Below are 21,856 nucleotides of genomic sequence, written 5' to 3'. Positions count from 1 at the left end.
AGCAGTGTATGGTTGTAGCAGCAGTGCCACTTGGGCTTAGCCCCCTTCCAGTTGTATTCATATCAGCTGGCCTCTCTGGAAGGCGGATGAGGAGCTGGCGTTAGTGGTTTCTTTCCATAAACTATTATGCAGAGAATAATCTCTGATTGATGAGGTCGTGCCCCACTACCTTACAAAGAAACACATGTGTCTTTCCTGGGTTTAAACATAAGGCCATACTTGGCAATCAGACAGCAGTTTCTCATTGATTATGACTGGCAGGGATTTATATTATGCTTATTTTTGGTTTTGTTTCCTTCATTTATCTAAATCTAGGAAATATTTCTATTCCATCTTTCAATCTATAAAAAGTACAGATTTCATCTTATAAGATGCTTTAAGTATGTATAATAAAAAGATGGTTTTCCCTTTACCTTGCACATTCCATTCATATTGTAATTTTTTGTTCAAGCTTAAGCAGTCCATGTTTCATTAAAAAACCCCACACTATTCATATTTCTTTCATCCCTTATAAGATGGTAAAAGCAATGTTGCTTTGATGAAATTTGGCAGGTAAGAGGATCTAGTTGAATCATCTCAAACCCCTGGAGTTTTGGGCCTCCAGCTATTATAGTAGAGCAGCTATGAGTATTCAGAAATTGGTCCTTTGTTTGCACTGCATTTCCAAGCCATCTGCAGCACACAAAAGCCACAGCTCTCTTTATAGTTCAGAATGAATATTTAAAAGTTCAGTTTTAGATTTTATTTGTAGCACTTCACATCTTTCCATCCCATCTGTCTTGTGTCTCAGAGCAGTTACATTCAACTGTACTAGTACTTGGTCTTAGAACCACAGGTAAACACTGGTTCCTTTCCGTTTGGTATCAGAGTGTGTACTGTGTGATCAGGATCTGCACTGAGAACATATGTGTTTATATATTCCCATGCACTAAATTTTTATTTGATTATTAACAAGCAGCTGCAAATATCAAGTCATCCAATCCGAAACTTTCCTGCATGTTCCTGTAGAGTGGCAGAAAACCCAAACCTTCATGAGAGCTGCCAGCCCCGGATGGTGTAGCCTGGCACTGTGGCGTGGCTGGCAGTACCCACCCCAAATGGGGAAAGCTGTCCTTGGACCCACGTGCTGAGCCTCCACTTCCACAATGTGGCTGGGAAGTGACAGGTGCCCTGAGAAAAGGGAAGGCACGAGGATACGTCCCAGTGAGAGGGGACTCGTGTCATCTGGTGTGGAGGAGGCTGTAGGGAAAGGGGTTGGAACTGCTCACTTCAGATGGTGTCAGCATATGCATTTGTATATATTCAGATATATGTTCCATGGAAAATTTAGCAAGAAGCAACAGAGCTTCTCTAAATTGCAGGAAAATAACTCGTTGTAGTAATTTACCCTGTTAGGGTATTATCATCTAGTTGTATCAGGTTCAATATTTTGTATCTAAACCTTAGCTGAATCTGACAACTGTGTGCAATTTTTTTCTCTTCTATGTTTGACTAGATACCTGAAGTCACCTCTTTTGAGTCAGAACTATGAAAAGGGAAGCAACATATCTTTCCAAAAAAAAATGAGAATCATCAACCTCCTGTTAAGTCATTCTTCAGTTTTGTTAAATTGATCATCCCTTGTTTTTATTTTGTGCCCTGTCCTGGGCATGGATGGGACACCCTGGTGGAATGTTTGTTAGACTCTCGAGGTGTAAATGAATAATTGCCCGTAATGGCCTTTAATATTTTTTTTTAATATAGAAGTATATAAATTTATACATGTATAGATATGTGTGTGTGTGTATGTGTATATGTACATATGTGTGTATCAACATCCCTTTCTAGAAAAAAATGAGCAAATATGTATGTTAACACTTATCATTATGAAAACTTTTGTCTCAACAAGACTAAATATAGCAATCATGTTGCAATTCACCATGAAAAATCTGTCCTAAAAGTTATGTTGTCTTCATATGGAATAGAACTAAAGTAAATTAATGAAGACTATGGTACCCTGAACTGAGGTCCTCGGATTAACTAAAAAACAACAGCTTGTAAAGTCAGCACTTGGGGTTCTTCAGTGTATATTATATATTGCCATCTCATCAGATGGACTTAAAAGGGTAAGAACTATTCAGGCTATTGTAATGTCATTGTTTAATAAAATTAAAAAGAATTGGTTTAGAACAAGCAATTCTGAAATATTTGATAGTAACTGAAAGTAGAAGGAAAGCTGTATGCAAGTCTGGCAGGCATGTGTTTCATTGTTTCTCACTCAGGTCTTCCATGGGGCTGGACACTTGCTTTTTCAAAGATGAACACCTTATATAATATTTTAACTGAATTTCTCACTGATCTGTGAAGGTTTATATCACTTTAGAGAAAAAATGGAGCAATGAAGAAAGTAGTTTTTTTTCCCCTGAATTGGGTAAATTATAGGGAATAAATTGTTGTTTCTGGTAGCAATGCCTCCGACACGGAGATCTGAATCTCCCTGGGAGTCACAAGTGTGCTTCATGGCTGCATTCCCATGAAGAAAAGGAGTGGTTTTGCGGTAGTGGGCCTTTTCCTAATGAAAGCCAGCCCTGCCCTCTGGCTTTGTATTTCATTACATGGTCTTAATTTTTTTTTTGCTCAGTCTTTAAAGTAATGAACTTCTCTTTTTTTGCAGATCTCTGTCATCTCCTGCTGGTGCTCCCTGGAGAGTAGATGGTCAAAAAGTGAACTGGTTTTCTGGTTGTATATCACATCCAGTTCTTGAGTCCATGCACTGCCCACACAGCCTTTGCTGTTGCTTCAAACAAGCAGCTCTAAGTATGAGAATTTCACTTTGAATGTTGTTTTGGTAATTTATTACTTTGGGAACTTATGTCTGTTATCACTTTATGAAAGACTGAAAAACATAGACAAGTAAAATTATGTAATGTGCCCAAAGCACTTTTTATTGCAAGCAGCTCAGCTCCCAAGGCCTCAGGAGTGTTATGGGGATGAGCAAGTAATGCATGCTTAGAACTTCTTGGGGCTGGGAAAGGACTGTGCTAGGGGTAAGGAAGGGACAATAAAGGCATTTATTGTACATTGTCTATTGTGTAGATCTATTGTACAACGGCTCCACCTTACTCTACTTTTGTATGGAAATGGGGAATAAGGTTTAATTTTCAGATTGCAAAATCCAAGCTATAAAGAATTTAGAGGAAAGGTGAAAAAGAAGAGTAATTTAGCTGTTGGTTTCCTTTACTTCGGGAAATGAGTGGGGCAAAAGAAAGAATTTATGGAGGATGGGAATGAAAGCTCTTCTGGCTGGATGGCCTGAGTTAGTTTGTTAAAGACAGAACTTGCAGAGTGTTGTTTGTTAACATGAGCTGGCCACTGTTAGCTACACATCAGGTTTTTTCAAAACCCTTCAAGCAAGGGAAGTAGTCAAAAGAAAGAAAAAGTGTCACGATTTTCCTTGTAATAAAACCACTAAATAGAAAACATAATGGAGCCTCAGACCATGTCCTGTGAAGGAAACACACTTAAAACCCAACATAACAAAAAAGTCTTTCTCTGGGGACTTCTGTACCCTTTAGTCTCCAGCTGACCTACCTCGCCCCATTGGAAAGGCCTGAGCTCCCCAGTGAGCAGTCAGGACTCTGGAAGCATCTGGCAGCCTTTAGTCTGACTAACACTTAAAAGTCTCTAGGGATGCCTATAGTCTCAGGAAATATTTATTTTTTTTTTAAATTTATTCTTTTATGAAACCTTTGTCCCTTCCACAGAGTTTTGTGGCTGATCTATTGTAAGTCTTTGTTCTATATGATGTTTTTAATCCTTTTGCTTAGTGTGTGTGAAAAGCTGCAAATTTTCTGTGCCTTGCCTGTCTTTATCCTCAGCAGTGAGGTTCCTTCCACAGCAGTAAGTCAGTGGGGTGGAATGACTGCTCGGCCCATTTGTGCATGTGTCCTGACCTGTTCAGCCTTTTCTGCTCTGTAATGCACTTAAATATCAAGGTGGGTCGGGTTCTAGTCCAGGATTTCTTAAAATGGGAACCTGGACTTAGGTACCAAAGTGGATTCAGAAACACTGAAGCTTTGACTGCTCTCAAAAGAGCTTCTTCATAGTTTAAATTTTGCAAGAGATTGTTTTTTAGGCATCTCAAGCATTGATTTAGGAACCTAGTTTTAGACACCCAGATTTTTGGATCTGGCCCTGATGTTGTGTAGGTACATGGTGTAGTCTGTCTAAGCAGAAAGATGTTGGAATGGAGTTTTTCTCCCTGAAGCATACTCATGCTCCTCTCCCCTGCCTCTCACACCAGGAACATGCAGACAATAGCAGTGTTTCACACTGAGTTCATGCTGTCTGATGGCGTAATCCAGTTGCTTCAGTGTAAATCAAAAAGATTTAAAAAATGTGCAGGTGTCAAGTGCTGACAGAACAAGCAATTAAAAATACAGAAGCTGTAGGATCCTAAGAGAACATCTAACCTCCATTTTTCAATTAGTTCCATCTGTTTTGTCCTCCTCTTCAAAAAGCAGGACCTGTGGCTGCTGTGTGCCTGGCCTGAGATGGCCAGCACGTCTCCAAGGGCTTTCTGAAATGTCGTCATGTGATTTTTCTTTTAACATGAGCTAGTGTAGCCTAGGGACCAGTTTCTTTAGGATAGCTAATTCTGAAATATTCAGCAAAGTTTTTCATTGTCAAATATATTGCCTTTAATGTCATTCAATATCAAGCAGTATGACCAGTTAGGGTGAAGAGGAGAAAGACAGTTGTCTGTAAATTCTGAACCCTGAGGCAGCTGCTTTTCCTGGCCAGTCGTCAGCACCGTGGTGCTTTGAGGATGAAGAGGGCTACATAGAATAAGGCAGAACATATTTCTGCTGTTCCAGAAGCCTGGGCTTCCTCCTACAGAGGAGAGGATGTCCCCACCCCCAGCTTGAGGAATCTGCTCCTCTGTGGAAGAGGACAGGCAGGAGTGTGGGTCTGGCTGGGCCGTGGCTACAGAATAGGGCTGAGCTCAAATGCTGTTTTTTCAGCACTTTGTCAGGCTGTCACTTGCTCACTTGGAGTGTGCAATTGAACTTCCACACTTGGTGTGGTCTGTGCTAAAGGCTGGAAGAGGAAAAGCTGAAACAGAGACCAAAGGCGAGGATGAAAGTCCTCACTCCAGAGTATTGGTGTATCTGGTTCTTTACCCACTGAAATTTGTGAATGGCCAGGCCAGATCAGAAATGCCCTTCTGTGCAGCAGGGCTGGAGCAGCAGCCTGAGTCTTACTCTGTCTGGTGCTGTCAGTCTACCTCTTGTCCTCCATTAGGAACTTCTGTAAGTCATCTCAAAATCAAGAGGACAAAAAGGTACATTTGAAAACACAGCATTAAGATTCAAAATATCTAGAGTACATTTTAAAATTTTGGGGTTTTATTCAATTTTTCCTTTCATAGCATGGTCAACATTTGGTGCCACGTAGCTGAAGTTTAAATGAATATTCATGTAAATTTTGTAAAAGAATAAATGGTAGACAATAGGAGGTTCGTTGGTAGTGATTATGGTTAATGCTGAAAACAAGAATATGCACCTCAAACCACATGTGTGATTTTCAAAGATCAGTTTATGAAGTTGCAGAGGAGGATCTTCAAGTACTTCCTTGTTTTTGTAAACCCAAAGAGATTTTTAAACCACTGTACTTCCAGAATTCCATCAGGCTGCATGTATGTACTTCTTAGCCCTTAAAACTAGTAAGATGTCATAAAAACATTCATTGACACAGCCACTGTCTATGTTAGCTAGACCTTCAACATTACTAATTCAGCTCTTCCTGCATTTGCATGCAGCACCTCAACGACAAGGCTTTAATGCTGTTCTCTGTTTTGTTCAGCTGTCAGGTATTCAGCTCTGGTGTCTTCCTCACTGAAGAATTTCTATATTACAGCTCTGAATACAATCTGTTTTGTATGCTCATGAACTAGCTGTAGGACTCAACCCTCCCCTATTTTATATTCTGCACTAGTTAATTTTTCATTTCTCTGGCACCTTGGTGAAAAGTAGTCAGCACAGTTAACAATATACATTGTGCAACAATAAATATTTTATTGGCTATATAATCTGCACAATTCACAAGTTTGATTTTTCTCTGGGAATTTGAATAAATCTATAATTTTGAATATTTGGTGAAAACTCATATTTTATAGTATATTACACTATAATCACTGTAAAATGTGTGATCTGTTTTTTAATGGAAGTTGTAGAGATTATCTTTACTTGTTTCCTTAACATTCCTAAACTCTAATAAAGCTATTTTATAGGCAGAGTAGTTTGGAGCAAGAAATACAGAGGTTTTACCCTGGGAACAGTAAATAATTCATACACTAGTAAATTACAGTGTATTCCTTACATAAGATAGAATTAAGGAGCATCTTTTTTCAAATGTGTCTAAATACTTATATATTTACTTTATATATGAATTTGTTGTACAGTTGTTGGCTTTTGTTGTGTTTCTTGTTTATGCTGTTGGAACAAACAGATTTCTTTATTTATGTCTAGCTTGCAATTCCTATCCTTATTTTGAGCCCATTGTAATTAAAGAAAAAATTCTGTTCTTTTCTACCCCAGCATTTCCCCTCTATATGTACAAGTTTGTGTTTCTGTTCATGGTTTCATATGCAGGAATGTAGGGATTGGAAAATTGTTTGGTTTCTTTGTATATTAATAGATTAGGGTTTTATCATTGCACACACCTAGAAACTGTACTTGATCCAGGAGACAAAAAGATAAATTACTCTGTATGCAAGGTATTGAACTCCTATCACTATATTGTGATATATTAATTCTTTTTTGTAATGCATTCATCCTCACTGTGTGCCTATGAGATAGGGAGTCTAAGTCATAGTTATCTGAAAGATGGGGGATTAAGCCACAAAAAAACCCTAAGCAACTGGACTAAGGCTGCACAGTGTGTTTGTAGCAAAATAGAGAGTGATCACAGCTCTGAGTGGTGATGTTAAGTGTGGGATCACTCCCCCTCTGTTCCAAGGCTTCAGCTCTTGCCTCAGAAGCTATGCTTTCATTCTGTTTGAATAAAATTCCATTTGAAATAAACCAGTAGTTCTAAATGAAAGTATCATAGTCTGCAAGCCAAGCAAGGGATTTTAAATACCATTTTACTGGGAATGTAATTCCCCGTCATTTTCCCCTGTGACTTTTGTGCTTTTGGAACTATTGACCAAGTCTCTTGTCGGGGCACAGCAACACTGGTGCCTGTTTGAATATAAACAAGATTATGACAAGAAGATGGAGAAGCTGATTATTGTGGAAGGGTTTTAAGCACACAGGGAGAAAAATATTTTCATGTCCTCCAAAGGATGAGTGAAAAAAGGAGAAAATGAACAATGCCTATCAGAGCAAAGTTACCCAGCATAGCTGGCTGCATTTAGGATAGTGAATACTTTCCAGAGAGAAGAAATGAAAGCTCAGGTGCTCAAACAGTTAGAAATGAGACTGGCAAATGTGTTCAGAAAACAATCTGTGATTAAAGAGTGTCTGTTCTGATTATAATGTTTGTTACTGTGAAAGAAATTCATGTTTGGTAATGCATTTGTTCCAAAACTGGTAACCTAAATATTGATGAATGTTTGCAAAATTATGCAGTAGGTGCACGGATTAGCTCAGGGTTTAGAATTCCCTTAGGTAACAGGAACTATCAGTTGTTTCTACCAGATGAAGATAAATGTGTTTGCTGTTGACAAAATAGTTGTCTTTATTCTCATAATGGAGGACTTTAATACTGCTTATTTTAAATATCATCCACTTTCCCAGTGTCTTTCTTTTCCACCTTATTTGCTCTCAAAAACTCAGGATGAAGTAACCTTACTGAATGTAAACAGTTGTTGAAGTTTCATTAACCTCATCTTGCCTCTGTGTGCATGTTGTGACCAGAAGATCTTTAGAACCACTTTAAAAGGGACTATTGTTCTGACAGTACCCTCCACGAGGCTTGCTGTCTTGCTACTGAACTGAATGGGGTGTGCACAGGACACTATCTTGTGCTTTAGCTGGGAAGAGTAAGCCACAGATAGCGGAATTCAATCATCTTCCCACACTAAGTAGCACAATTTCTTTGCTTTTAGACCTCAGGATCTTTGTGTAAAACTCCCTCTGCATTTTCTTCTTCCTCTACTATTCAATTTTTCTGTCTCTAATCATCCTTTCCCAGTTCTTCCAATTCCTTGTTAAAGATATGGCTGTCACTGAGCTGCCCCTTGCCTATCATCAGCAGACCCACCTTTCAGAAAGATCTACCTTTTTGGCATGTCTGAAGTCAGTAAGACTTAGCCTTGTCATCCTTTATGAGAGTCCCATCATTGACTATAACCACATGTTGGCTGCTGTGTTATGCAGAACTAGGCAGGCTGCAAGGATGTCAAATGTGGTATTGAGTCTGTGCTTTGACAATTGGGAAGGACACCGAGAATGAGATTTCACAATCCCAGAAGACCTTTGAGTGATCAATGAACTCTGAGTAAGTGAACTAGTGAGTGAACTTCTGCTGGTATAAGGGCAAAATTGAATTAGATCCATCAGCTGTTTCTGTCCTGGATAGCCACTGCCACCTAGAAATTATACAATAAAAAAGTAACTAAGTCTGATGTATGAGACAGGGGATCAATGATGTTTTAGAATAAATGCAATGTAGCAGTAAATCAAGCACCTAAAATACAAACCATAATCTAAAAATGTTGCCAAGGAAAAGACATTTCCTATTTTCAAAATTCATGAAAATTAGGGCTGAACAGGCTGGGGAATAAATCCTGTTCAAAGTTCACTTAGTAAACTAGTGATGTTATGAGACTGAGCTTTGATACACTCTTACAATACAGGCTCATCACATTACACGTTGGCATTCTGATGTGAAAATGCTTGTCTCATTATTAATAATTGACAGAGCACATGATGTTATTCACTACAGGAGCCTATTAACTGAGCATTGGCAGCAGGATATAGTTGCAGGGAATAGCCTTAAATGTAAAATAAAGGGTATTAACTAATCCTTGTAGTTTCCAGTCAGCTCTAAGGACAGTGGTGACCTGCCATGATGGGAGTAGATTTCTGTGGTCAGTGTGGAGGACACCTCCTCAAAGGCTGTACCATACCCCACGGCTCCTCAAGTGTCCAACATTCTGCATTTAAGAAGGGAATTGGTGTTGAAGTGGGGCCACTGACTACAACTAGTGTTTATTTAATTTCTGTGAAGTGTTGCAGAGAAACATCCCCTAAAGAGCAAAGCTGCTTGAACTTGGCCATGTGCCTGTGTTCTATGATGTTCACTACTTTCCTCCCTCTCTGCCTGACCTGAATGTTGGTCATTGAAAGAGCAGCTGAGTAGGATCTGGTGATAACTGTGGCTTGAGAGAGCTGAACCTGTAAGTCAGCACTCAGATCTGAATTAGCAGCTTTACATTATAAGTTATTATGCAGAGAGGTAAGAACTAGAAAATTTGTTTTTTGGTTTGTTTGTTTTCTTCCCCTAGGAGAAAGAAATTATATTCACAACTTACAGCTCTAAGGTCCTTAATTGGTTTACAATCAATCTGCAATTGTTCTTGGTTCTTTTGGGACAAGAAAGCCTAAAATATCCCATTTTATCATTAAAATGATCAGATTTATAGAACCAGTATTTTGTAATCAGTATAATCTGTTCTCCCAAGTGGTGGGCAATATTGATGACATGTCTGCAAAGGTTGAGTTAGACAGACTGAGCTGCTCAACAGTAGCAAGGGTACTGATACTGGTGAAACAGAGTGTTCTGTGCTGCAAGGCAGATTGGAAAGGGGTGTATCTTTTTACCTCAGGAGACAGAGGGGAATGTTGTTTTTCTCATTCACCTTAATCTTATTTATAAACTGCTAACTTTGTGTCAGTTAAGTTACAAGATGAAGTTTATTCCTAATAATAAAGCATCAAGAGACTTGCAGATATACTGAGTTCCAGCATCTCTTGCATCTCGTTACGATGTAGTAAATGATCCCTGGATACTCCAGTATATTCTGACCAAACCTATTCTTCACTTCTGTTCTTAATTAGCAAGAAAAAGATAAATAATTTTGCTGTCATTGCACTGCAATAACAACCAGGGCAAGGCAATGTCCAATGAGCCTTGCCCTAAATCCTGTAGCAATAAATGTTCAAACAAAAAAATCCCCCTCCCCAACTTTGATTAATTAACTAGAGATGAATGATTTTTCTGTCAAACTCTGTCAGTGCCATGCAATGAAAATAAAATCAGTGGTAGTGCCTTGTGCGTGAAGTCACTCATCGTATCTAGCCTTAAACATTAGCACTGAAGCTCCAACTCCAGCCTACTCCCCACCCCCATTCATTAGCTTTCTAAATCCTCCTGTCTTTGTGGAATCACTGCAGCAAGTTGAAAATGATATATGTAATGAAAACCCTGTCTGCTTATGCAGAGAGGGTGGAGAAAAAGACTTTGCTTAGCAGCCGCTGCTGTGCTGATTCCAGCAACGATTAGTGCAGACTTTTTGCTAGAGAAGCTCACCAAGAGCAGAATATTAAGGCACAAAAGGGAAACTCATTGTTTCTAAAGATTTGTGTCTGCCTGGCTGGTTTTGTTTCCTTTTTGAGTGCTATGACCAAATGCACAAAGAGACTTCTGCAGGAAAGAAATACAGACGTCTTTGAGGCTTTGTAATTTGGGGTTATTTTCAATACTATGCTATAAATACAACATTATCTTTTCAGTACGGGTACCTGATGAGCAAGAAACCATTCAATTTCTGCTTCAAGTGCAGGCAGAGGGAATGGCACTGCATCATAGTGCAGCCCAGTTCAACCAGTAAATGATTGGTATGGGGAAAATATCAACAGAGAAATGTTTCTGAGTTTTCATGAACTGTGTACACACAACAATATGTTTGTTATTTTAAGAAAAGATTTCATACTCTTCTGTAAGACATGCAAAAGATTTGATTTTTCAGAAGCACTGGATTTCACAGTGCTGATCTAAGTCAATGACAGTGTGGGTGTTCAGCATCTCTGATGCCAAGCTATAATTGGACCTGATAAGTCAGGGTAAGAAACCTGGATGTTTAATTATCTGATGCATAACAGGGGACTCAAGCACATTCTGCCTCATAATGTGAAACAAATTCTGTCTCATAACTACACAACAATGGCTGTTTTCTTGGTGGGAATGTAAATTTATTATCATCCAGATGTAGCATAGCCTAACAGGCCAGCAATGCAGCTTTAGGGCTTCCAGTTCTATGGCCATCCCTTTGGTTTCAATGACTCTACATGCAAGCTGTTGTAGCTTGGGCACAGAAGGTTTTGAGATATTTGCATTTACACATACACAACCACATTTTTCCTTCAGGTGTCTGGACAAAATTTCATCTGTTTCTGAAGCTCTTTGGTGTCATGGTCTGTAGAATACATCTTGGAGCCAGATGCTGTTCTTGACTCCTGGACTTCATAGTCAGATTGTGTTGTTAAAGATGCTTTTTAATTGACTTGGTATTTATCCCACACACAGCATCTAATCCAACTGTTGTTTGTATCCTGGTATACCTTGAGGTGCCCACAGAGATAAAAGCTTGTTTAATATCCACCATGCTGGAAACTTGTATTATGAAAAAGTCCTTCTTGCCCTGAAGAGTTTTATAATTTTCAACTAATGTGATGTGAAAAACAGGAGGAAGGAAAATGGATAGCATGGAGAAGTGAAATGAGTTGCCCAAGTTCTGTCAGCTGGTTTCCAGCTTGTGATCCAGTCCCTGAGCAATGAATCACACTGCTTACCAAAGGCCAATTTGTGAAGGAATGAGCTCCTACTGGGAAGCAACAGGCTAGTACATGCCTATTGACTTCCCTGCCAGATCCTCCGTGCCTTGGCTCTGTGCTGTGCTTTACTACTCAGCACAATGTCCAAAAATGTTCACAGCATAGCTCAGAGGTAGCAACAGACTTGGAAAAAGCCACAGATGACCCTTTTCTCTGTGTGTGTGTGTATTCTGGATGCATGCATTAAACTCCTCAGGATGGCAGAATATTACAAACAGTTACAACTACATTTGATTAATGTCTTGTCTCAAAATCCACTTTGAGACAAGCCTCAAAAAGCCTCAGGTATTAAAATGATAGACATGTAGTGCTAATCAAAATGATGCATATTTTTAGGATACAAGAACTCTGGGATAACAGTGCTCAGTCTAGAAGTGCTTGCTTTTTCTTGCAGTCAAAGATACACATTTTCTTCTGCAATGTTATCATCAGACTTCCTGAACCCTTTGGGGTTGCTCAGACATGGTCAGATATTCCTGAAGATAGGGTGGCTTCTTCTTTTGAATTGAGAAAATATGGAGATATTCTTACTCCCAAGTTCTATGTCTTTTGAGCTATTGTGATGCTTAATAAAGATTCATTTGAAAAGTTTCATTCTTGTTAAGTTTGCTTTCTTTTCCATTATAATTCCTTCATTGCATATATTAGTGATTTTTTTTTGAGCAAAAGCATCAGAATATGTTTATGCCAAATGCTCTCAAGTTATGAATCCTGTGTTCTGTGGACTGTAGGATGTGCTGCTCTGTTGTCTTTTACCTTTGTCCCCTGAAAATTTTATTTAAAAATAACCAGAGAGAAACAGATGACAGCCTAACAAAAGGTCCACACTGTACTGTACTGTGTCCCCTCCTCCATCTCCAAGCCCCTTGTTCTAGCAAAACTCCTTTGCTTTCTCCTTTGATTTGCACCAATCTACCTTCAGAATTTCTCAAACATTGCAGTGCATTAAACACTACAGCAGATGGTGCTTTTTGACGATGTCTTTCTACATGAAGCAACATTTTGTAGTGTATGCTGCATTATCAAAAAATCAAACATGTAATTATGCAAATATGTATGCCTTTATAATAATCAAGTTTTATTGTAAATGGTTGATGCACATCAATTTGATCCTGTAGTGCTGCTTTAAGTGCAGTTTAAGTGGCTTTTCAGTGTACCCAGAGGCAACACAAATGCATCTCTGGAATATTAATAAAATTCTGAATCTTTGAGACACCAACTGGTACAGCATTGCTTATACTGATTGAAACTAAATGCTAATCCTTTCCTTTATTTAAAAAAAAAAGTCCCCTTTGTTATTTAAAACACTGATATTAGTGCGATATAAAGGGCCATTTTATTTTAAATTGTATTGTAATGTAGTTGTTAAAATAATGTCTAATCATACTATATTCAGATTCTACAATGTAAATTTGATGAGACAAGAATCCAATCATTTTACAGCCATGAAAACAGAGACGTATGTTAATATGTCCAGTTGTTCTAATTGTGTAAATTTATTAAGGAAATATCTAGGTTTAGATTTTAATCCTGAAGGCTTCCAAGTAACTGATTCCTGAATGCTTGCTTGGAGATGGTTTTGCTTGTGAAATTTAATAAGCTAGATACTTGTGAGGGAAAAAAAAATCAGCAAGGATTTTGACATCCATAATGAAGTGTAAACTTTATTACTGATCTGATCCTGCCTTTTATACATTGGTTAACTTTGTTGGTCTAATGACAGCCATCTCTCTGAATGCACACATACACATTCTGCTGTGTTTGAATCAGCAGACGGGCTGTGGATACAGATAAACCAAGACTGTAAATTATGTTTTGCCTGTTTGTTCCTCCTGTTCTGAAAGCAGGGCACGAAAGGAGCAGATTGCATTGTTCACAGGGAGAAGGCAGTAGCTATACCATGTCCCCCTTACCAGTTCCAAAAGGTTGGATGTGTATTTTTTGGGTTTGCTATAAACAGAGGCTCTGTTAACCTGAAGGCAGATTGAGAAGGAAAAGAAATGAATATGCTTCCATCCTTGTGCTGCCTGGACTTTGCTCAAAACTAATTTCCTGTAAACTTAATGAAGCTTTAGAGGTTGAGCTTTCACTCTGTAAATTTTTTGCCTTCCTTTTGGATCTCTGTTTCTAATTTACCTTCCTCACCACCTCTCTGCCCTGCTATTTTTGTTTCATGCGGTTGGTTATTGTCTCTCTGCCCTTTGTCCTTCCTCTAGCCTCTTTCAATGGCATTTTTTGGTTCCTTTCTGTGCTTGTTTATTACCCTTCATTTTTTCCCCTCACAGATTTTGCCTCCTCTGTCAGCCTTCTGCTCCTCAGATTTTTTCCAAATGTTTCTCTCAGTTTCCACATTTGGTTCCTTAGTCCTTCCACAAATGTGTATTTCCTAGCTCCCATTCTGCTTTCCACATTCCCCTTCCAGGTTTTACTCTGTCTGATTTCTGTGTTTATCTTTTTTATTTTGTCCCTGCTTTTCTCAATTCAGATTGGTTTAAAATACTGCAGGAAAAGCTGCTCTTGAGAAATTTCATCCAGATTTCTCTAAGAGCAGCTGCTATCCTGGCACTTCCAATGCTGAATCAAACCTGAGCCTAGGGGATAGGAGGTCCTTAAAGGACCAAAGTGCAACTTCGGAATACTACCCAAAATATTGGCAAGCAGAACATGAACATAAACCCACAGCTGAGAGTAGCTGAAACCTCTTCCCACAGTTTTGACATGATCTGGTGTTTTAAGGGTGATGTTTAGTTTTGGTTTGTTTTTGGATTTTTTCTTCTGAAATAAGGATTTTTTTTTTCTTTCCTTTTTTAGCATTCTTGTGACTCCAAAATAGGGAAGAAACACCATACATCTTGAGAAGGCCTTAGGGCCCCTAAAATTTTTAGTGCATTTTTACTTCTTTTCTTAATATATAAACTTATTTAAATACTAAGTTTTGAAAAGCTATCACAAGAAAATTCAGCCTCAATAAACTTTCTGCTCTTACTGAGACAGCAGTTACTAAAAGTAATCAGAGATGCTGAAAAACAACTGAAAGAAGCTCCTTGGGAACTTCAAATTAATAGAAACATTTTCATAAAATCATGAAACAGAAATATATAAAGAAAAAATTGGTGAATTATTTCTGCCTTCAGGATTTGTGAATAAATTCTTATGTATGCAAATGTGAAAGTAAAATTTATTAGCAACACAATGAAAATTGCTGACTTCCCTTTTTTTTTTTATCTGTGAACACTGAACTTGATTTCTTTTTAATACTATATTTTGTCTCATTATCTTAAATTACATTAATAGTAAAGTTACTTGCTTTTTAAAAAGCACCCCTTTAAATATAAATTCTGTATCTGTAGCACTGAAACAGAGAAGCTTCCTGAGTTAACTTATTTGATTGTTCACAGAAGCCACCCAGATTCCTGAAGTTCAGTGAGCAAATGTTTTTTATCAGTTTTATAAATCTGTTTGTATGTGAAAAATCTATAAGTACTATTACCTTTTGATTGCATTTAGTATTCAGAAACCAAACAATACCCTGTTCTGCTTCTGATTTTTATTTCAGTTGCATGGCATTTCAAGCTTAATTTAAACACAATAATAATAAAGTGTGTCTAATGCCTTGATTTCATTTGTAAAGCCACCTAGACAGCCACACACTTCAGTAGGTTTTTTCTTAATAGTTACATGTCAGAAATGCTTTAGACAAATCTTTACCTGCATTTTATGTGGGACAAAACCTTGAATAAAAGATTACAGTGTTTGAATGTGTCTTTTGCACATCAAAAAATTACAAAAAATTGCATGAAAATCTGAAAAAAATATTCTTAATAGGGTAAAGTTTGATATATAGACTTTAAAAATATGAAATGATAGACAACATTCTGTCTTCAAAGAAAACATTGAAACTCATGGTCAATTAATACACTATTTCATAAGATGTTTGTCTTTCCAGGCTGCATCAGTCACATAACAGTGAATAAACCGTGAATAAAATGCAGCTCAGTAATTGCCTGCTGTTTTGTTCTATATATGCAAACATCTGATTACTGGTGTGGCTATAGCAATCTGGTAGAAATCCCCATGCAAGCACAGAAGCTTGGTCCAGGCACAAGGGATTTCAGTGCCTTATATGCAGTGGTGTATAGGCTGTCCATGTCTCTTCATTTACTTTATCCTCTGTTCTGACTAATCTAGTGGTCTGTATTAGACTGCAATTAAATCTTAGTTACAGATATTGAAAAGAGTGTGAACAAAGTTTTAATGTGGTTTGGCACAGCTAAAGCCCTTAAAAGCCTTAAACTGCTTAGCAGCCACCCTTCTGTGCTTTGCTCATTGGAAAGAGCTCATCACTTTGCAGTGAGGGTACCTGGTATCTCCCCAGAAAAAACTCCACAATGCTTCAGTTGCTAAATTCCTCGCCAGACCTTCAAATGAACACCCATTCCCATAATAATGTCTTCTGTTCAGTTGAAGTGCTTTAACTCTGACCATTTATGATTCTATTTACTCTTTTGAGGATAACTTATCTGAATTCAAACCCTAAGATGTGTCAGTGCAGGTGTTTTTAAGAGAAGCTGGCTGTCTTAATGACTGAATTGGAAATAAATATATTATTATAATGCTCTTTAGAGGAAAAAAGGTAAAGAGAGACACTGTTTATGTTTCATTTTTTAATGATCCTACTAAATTCCACTCTTTGCCATTTCACCGTTCTCTTAAATTTCTCCACAGAGAAATTTAAGTGTTAAATTTAACAGAGATTAAAATTAAGAAAATTATTCTTTTTCCATGGAGGAACTGAAGTGTAGGAATATATAATTTTGTACTGATTAATTTTATTCTAATTTTTATACATTGCTTACAGGTGCAGTGAAAAAAGATTTTTGTCAGTAAAATGCTCTCTATGGAATCATGAATAAAACCAGGTTTTCCTCAACCAGCTTGAGGAAAATGAGGTTCCTTCATGTGCCAGGGGAAGCCCAGGTGCCCTCCTTGCAGCACAGTGTAAAGGTTTGGAGCCCTGGTGTCAGCCCCAGATGTGAAAGCTGTCCCTGCAAGGCAGACACAGGCAGAGCACACGTCTCTTCCTGACTGCACAGGCTCCAGCTTGGCTCAGCCACCTGCAGCCTGGGCAGAAGCATTTCTTCTTTGCCTGGACTTCAGCAGGCAGTCAGCAACCATCAGGTGGTGGGACAAAGGTGATGGCACTGTCTGGATTGGAAAAAAGGCACAAGGAAAACCTTTTGTGAACATTTTACCTGTGTTATTGGGTTTTCCCCTCCTTTCCATATGAGGAGGTAACAGAGGACTGGCTCTTCTTTTGGGTTTATGGGAGCAGCTGCAGCCACTCCACACACCTCAATTTATAAAGAAATAAGTAAATCAAAGTTATAGGAACTGGTGAAATAGTCCTGAAATAACATCTACTCCAGGCTATGTTCAGGAATAGGTGGGCTTGGTAGGATATTAATCCTGCAATTTTCTTGTAGCAGTAAACTTTTGAGACCTGTGAAGTTCTGCTGAGAGCCCTGGAACTTTCCAGGACATGCTGCCCACATGAAGAAAACTAGCAGCTTTTCTTTAATTGCAATTAGGACAATGCTTCTTGGGAATTAATTAAATTGTCTTTCGAAAGAAAATCCTTGAAAGCAAACTTTCTCCCAGCTGGATCCCAGAAGTGCTGGCTGCCTGGTGTCCTGTGCTTGGCTAGCAGTGTAACCCAGCACAGTCACTCCCTTCACAGATAGATGTCTCTGCAGTGGGGAGCCTGCAGGGACAGATCCGTCTCACTTTTGGTGCAAAGCTTCAAAAATCTGACTTCTCAACATACCTCTGGAAGTACTGAAATTTCTTGTTGAACAGAATTCATGTTTTCAGACTAATCTTGTGTTTTAAGTCTGTATTTTCTTCTGAAACTAAAATTCAGATGAAATTTCTAAACTTGTTTTTTTCTATGTTCTTTTAAAAAAAATGTAGGTTGAATTTCAGGGACATTTCCATTGCTACTTTGTTCAAGAAGGATTTATGCTTCTGAAAAGTCATCTTAAAAGTGGTCTTTGTCAGACTCTCACTTTGCATCTTTGGATTTTAACTTTGAAATTGTCAGGAGAGGGTTTTTTGTCCTGTTTCCAAGCAAAATGAGACCTGTGTGTGTGAACCTCTTTTCTTTGCTCCTCTCTTTCAGTGCCTTCCATCAAATAATTGCTGAGCCAGTCGATCGATTTCAGTCAAGTGGGACAGAAGGAGAGAGCTGAGATACGAAGTTTAGGAAGAACACAGGTTCTTCAGTATGTCCAAGGGGCCTGGATGAGTGCTTTTACCAGTGAAGGTGGTCACAAAGCCAGGAGCCAGCTCACCAGCTGGACTTGCAGCAGCCTCAGCAGAGGCTCTCACCTGCCCCAGTGGAGGGGTTCATGAAGGATCCTTTGGGAACCGGCACCTCGAGGGCACGGGAGGTGCCACCAATGGCACAGTGAGGTCTTTGTCAGGGCATTTACACCGAGATATTGCTCAGGAGCAACTTGTGCTTGGGTCTCTGCCATGTAATGTACTTTACATGAGGCCCAGAGTGCACACCTATCTTGAGGTGGCTAGGTTAGCCAGAACTGACAATTAAATGTTAAATAATTAAATTGTTTTAGCTATTAATTGTAAGTGAATGTTGCTTTTAATTGCACTTTAATAATGCCATGCCCTTTATAACCAAAATTAATGTTTTCTGTCTCTCTGTTTTTGAAGTACATGTCAGTTTAATTAAACTATTAATGGTAGACAGATTTTAAGTACTTTATATTCTTCATTAAATTGTATCTGTTCAACAAGCATAAACAGGAAAATAGACTCAGAAGCAGATTCATGTTCTGCCTGATAAATCATTCATCATCAGATAAGATGATGAGGCATGCTTGTTTTTCTGTAGGCTCACAATGATAAACAAATCCACTTTTGTATTGTAATATTTATTGAGTTCATAGAAAAATAAACAAGACTGTTCACTTTTCATATCAGCAACAGGCCTGAAAGCTGCTGTTTGCATTTATGACTGGTCAGGCAAGTAATATCTTGATGCTCTGAGGGTCAGTCTTAGTTCATTTTGTCTGGAGTGCTTGTTAGCAGAGCATTTCTCTGGTCTAAGATACAGTTCTTTCAGGGCCATTCAACTGCAGTAATGATGAATATTTCTACTATTCCTGCTGTGTTACCCAGTTGTGTCTGGAAAGAATTAAAATAGTTTTTGATTCGGCAGAAATTATATATTTATAATGCAAATGTTGAGTAAGCCTCAATCCTTATAGGACTGCAGAAAGATTGATGGAAACAATTTTTTGAAGATTGTGAAAGATAAATTATGGCAAGGTTATTTCTTCACTGTTGGTAAAATCTGCAAATCCTAGTGGGCTGTTAATGGAGTAACAGGCAGAAACTCAGAAACACTGCAGCAACTGCTTCTGATACATTCCTGTGCATAATACACAGGCAGACAAAGATGTAACTGGTTATAATAGAGACAACAAACGTCCTTCCTTTGTGTGGCAGATCAATCAATAGCCAGGCATGTGATCTTGTTCACTATTATGTTAGTAATGAAACCTTCTTGTGATGTGACAACTGTGGAATAACATTTGGTCACAAAGCTGGTGTTAACAAGCACAACTGGCACTCTGGTAATTAGACTGATTCCTGGTCTACTTTCACAGATTGTCGATAAATGCAGTAAACAACAGGCTGCTTTCTCTCAGAAGAAGTTATATGAAGTTGTCATCCATTTGACGGTATGTACTATATTCTCCTTCATCTTTTATCAGGTTCTGCCAAGGTAGGGATGTGCATATATTTTGCTATAAAATAATGTTTCACAATGGAAACTTTGCATGTATTGTTAAACAGTCACCTAATTAACCTCAACCTGTTTTTTCTCTAGGGAAGAAAGCTAATTTCTCAGTTACAGGTAGGCATTTAGATGGAGCTGTTCTTTCTCAAATTTTGAATGTTCTCCCCTCTGATACAGCTGTGTCTGCTGTGGAAAGACATGTATATTGTTTAAGGATAAACTGAAATCTTAAAAACCATAGATTACCTTTGATTTAAAGGCCAGGAATATAGATCATATACAACTGTAGTATAATTTGTCACATTGAACAAAATAACTACATTCAGCTATGGATGTGCTAGCCAGCGTTTCCATCACCAATTTAAGGTTGTTATGTCAAAACTCATTTGCTATTTTGCCCTTTCCACAGACCTGCAGTAGTGGAAAGGTGAACTGCAGTTTGGTCTTTTCACCCTCATGGCAGAGTAAGAAGGAATGAGAGCTCCTTCCCTAGGCCCTGTATCTCCTCCAAGCCCACAGACTGGCTCTGCACATGGGAAAATGTGCAAGTGCTGTTATCCTGTCTCCTCCACTTCCAAAACAGAAGAACTGAGTCAGCTGAGGTATGTATGGGGAGCTGTTCGGCTTATTTTGCTACGTGGCAAAGCTTAAGCTGGAGGCACTGTAAACCAGCAAGGGTTTCTGTACTTGTTCTTCTTTCACAAGGTGAACTCAGAAACTGGGAACAGTGCATAGGGGATGATGAGTAGAGGCAATGCCATGGCATGTCTGGGCACTGGTGCTACATGGCACTTTGCTCAGATCTGCTAAGTCCAGCTCCATCCTGATTTCAAGGGTCCTTACTGGTTTGATTTGACCAAGAAGGATTTCTTTCTTGTACTGGGCCATGTTTTGACCGCTTGCTGCAACTAAATTCACTCTGAAACATCAAGAGAATAGTCAGCATCTCCCCTTGGCCTTTATCAATGGTTTCCAGATCGTAATTCCCTTTGTAATTGACAATAGGCAGTAGGAAGGAGTATTTTACAGTAGGTACCTAGTTTTATGCAGGTTTAATGCAGGAAGATGCCTCATTAGCAGTCAGTAAACATAGAAACTAAATTCACACTCACAGACCAGGGGGATGTTTTGGACAAGTTCACTGAGCCATAGGTATCAAGTTAGAGGATATAAATAGCAGTGAATGCAGTATGCTAATCTGAATGGTTGGAAATTAACATCAGAGATGTTTGCTGCTGCTCCCTGCAGAGCAGTCTCTGTTCTGACAAACCACTGAGAAAGACCAGTGAGACTAAGACTTGTAGGTTTGTACCCTACAGGGTCCTAGGAAAGGAGAACTGTGGAAAGTAACAAAGGAGTGTGTGGGGTTTTGTCTGATGGGTGAGAACAGTGTTTAAGGGAGGGATTAGCAAGAGGCCTGTGAGTGTACCAAAATGCCATGTGCTCAGAGAAGGGACAGAGAGAATCTTTTTTGACTTGTGGTTGGCTGTAGATGGTGGTATGATTTTGAGTGAGACCTCATGTAACAGAGAATCACAGAATGGGTAAGGTTGGAAAGGACTGCAGTGGATTGTCTGGTCCAACCTCCCTGCTCAGACAGGGTCACTGTAGAGCACACTGCACAGGATTTAGTCCAGATAGTTCTGGAATTCCTCCAGTGTGGGGAGACTGGAAGGAAATCTGTTTCAGTGCTTGGTCACCCTCACAGTAAAGAACTTCTTCTTCATATTTAGGTGGAGCTTCCTGTACATCAGTTCCTGCCCATTGCCTCTTGTCCTGTTGCTCAGGAGCCCTGAGCAGAGCCTGGTCCATCCTCTGACACCTCCCTTCAGATACTGAGAGTCATTGATATAATTCCCTCTCAGTTGTCTCTTCTCAGATGAACAGCCCCAGCTCCCTCAGTCCCTCCTCTTTGTCAAGCTCTACCAGACCTGCTCCAGGGGCTCCATGTCTCTCTTGCTCCATTGTTCCCTGCCAAAGGAGGGACAGAAATGAACCAGCTTGTGCTCCAGATCCCTTGACCTGTTGACTTAAGGCCATGAGATCCCTCTCGATTGTTTGCAATCTTCTTGTTGGGACCTTGTCACTGCCTACCTGGAAAGCCAGTAGAGGGTGATAATCCATGGGTGGTACCAGGCTGGGAAGTTTCTGGGTGATGTCTCTTGCACGGGCCCCAGGGAGGCACCGCAAGTCCCTGTGGGCTGGGTCT

This window comes from Poecile atricapillus, chromosome 7, assembly GCF_030490865.1.
Source record: "Poecile atricapillus isolate bPoeAtr1 chromosome 7, bPoeAtr1.hap1, whole genome shotgun sequence".
NCBI classification, from domain to species: domain Eukaryota; kingdom Metazoa; phylum Chordata; class Aves; order Passeriformes; family Paridae; genus Poecile; species Poecile atricapillus.
The sequence above is the reverse complement of the archived record's forward strand: the minus strand, read 5'-3'. Positions refer to the sequence as shown.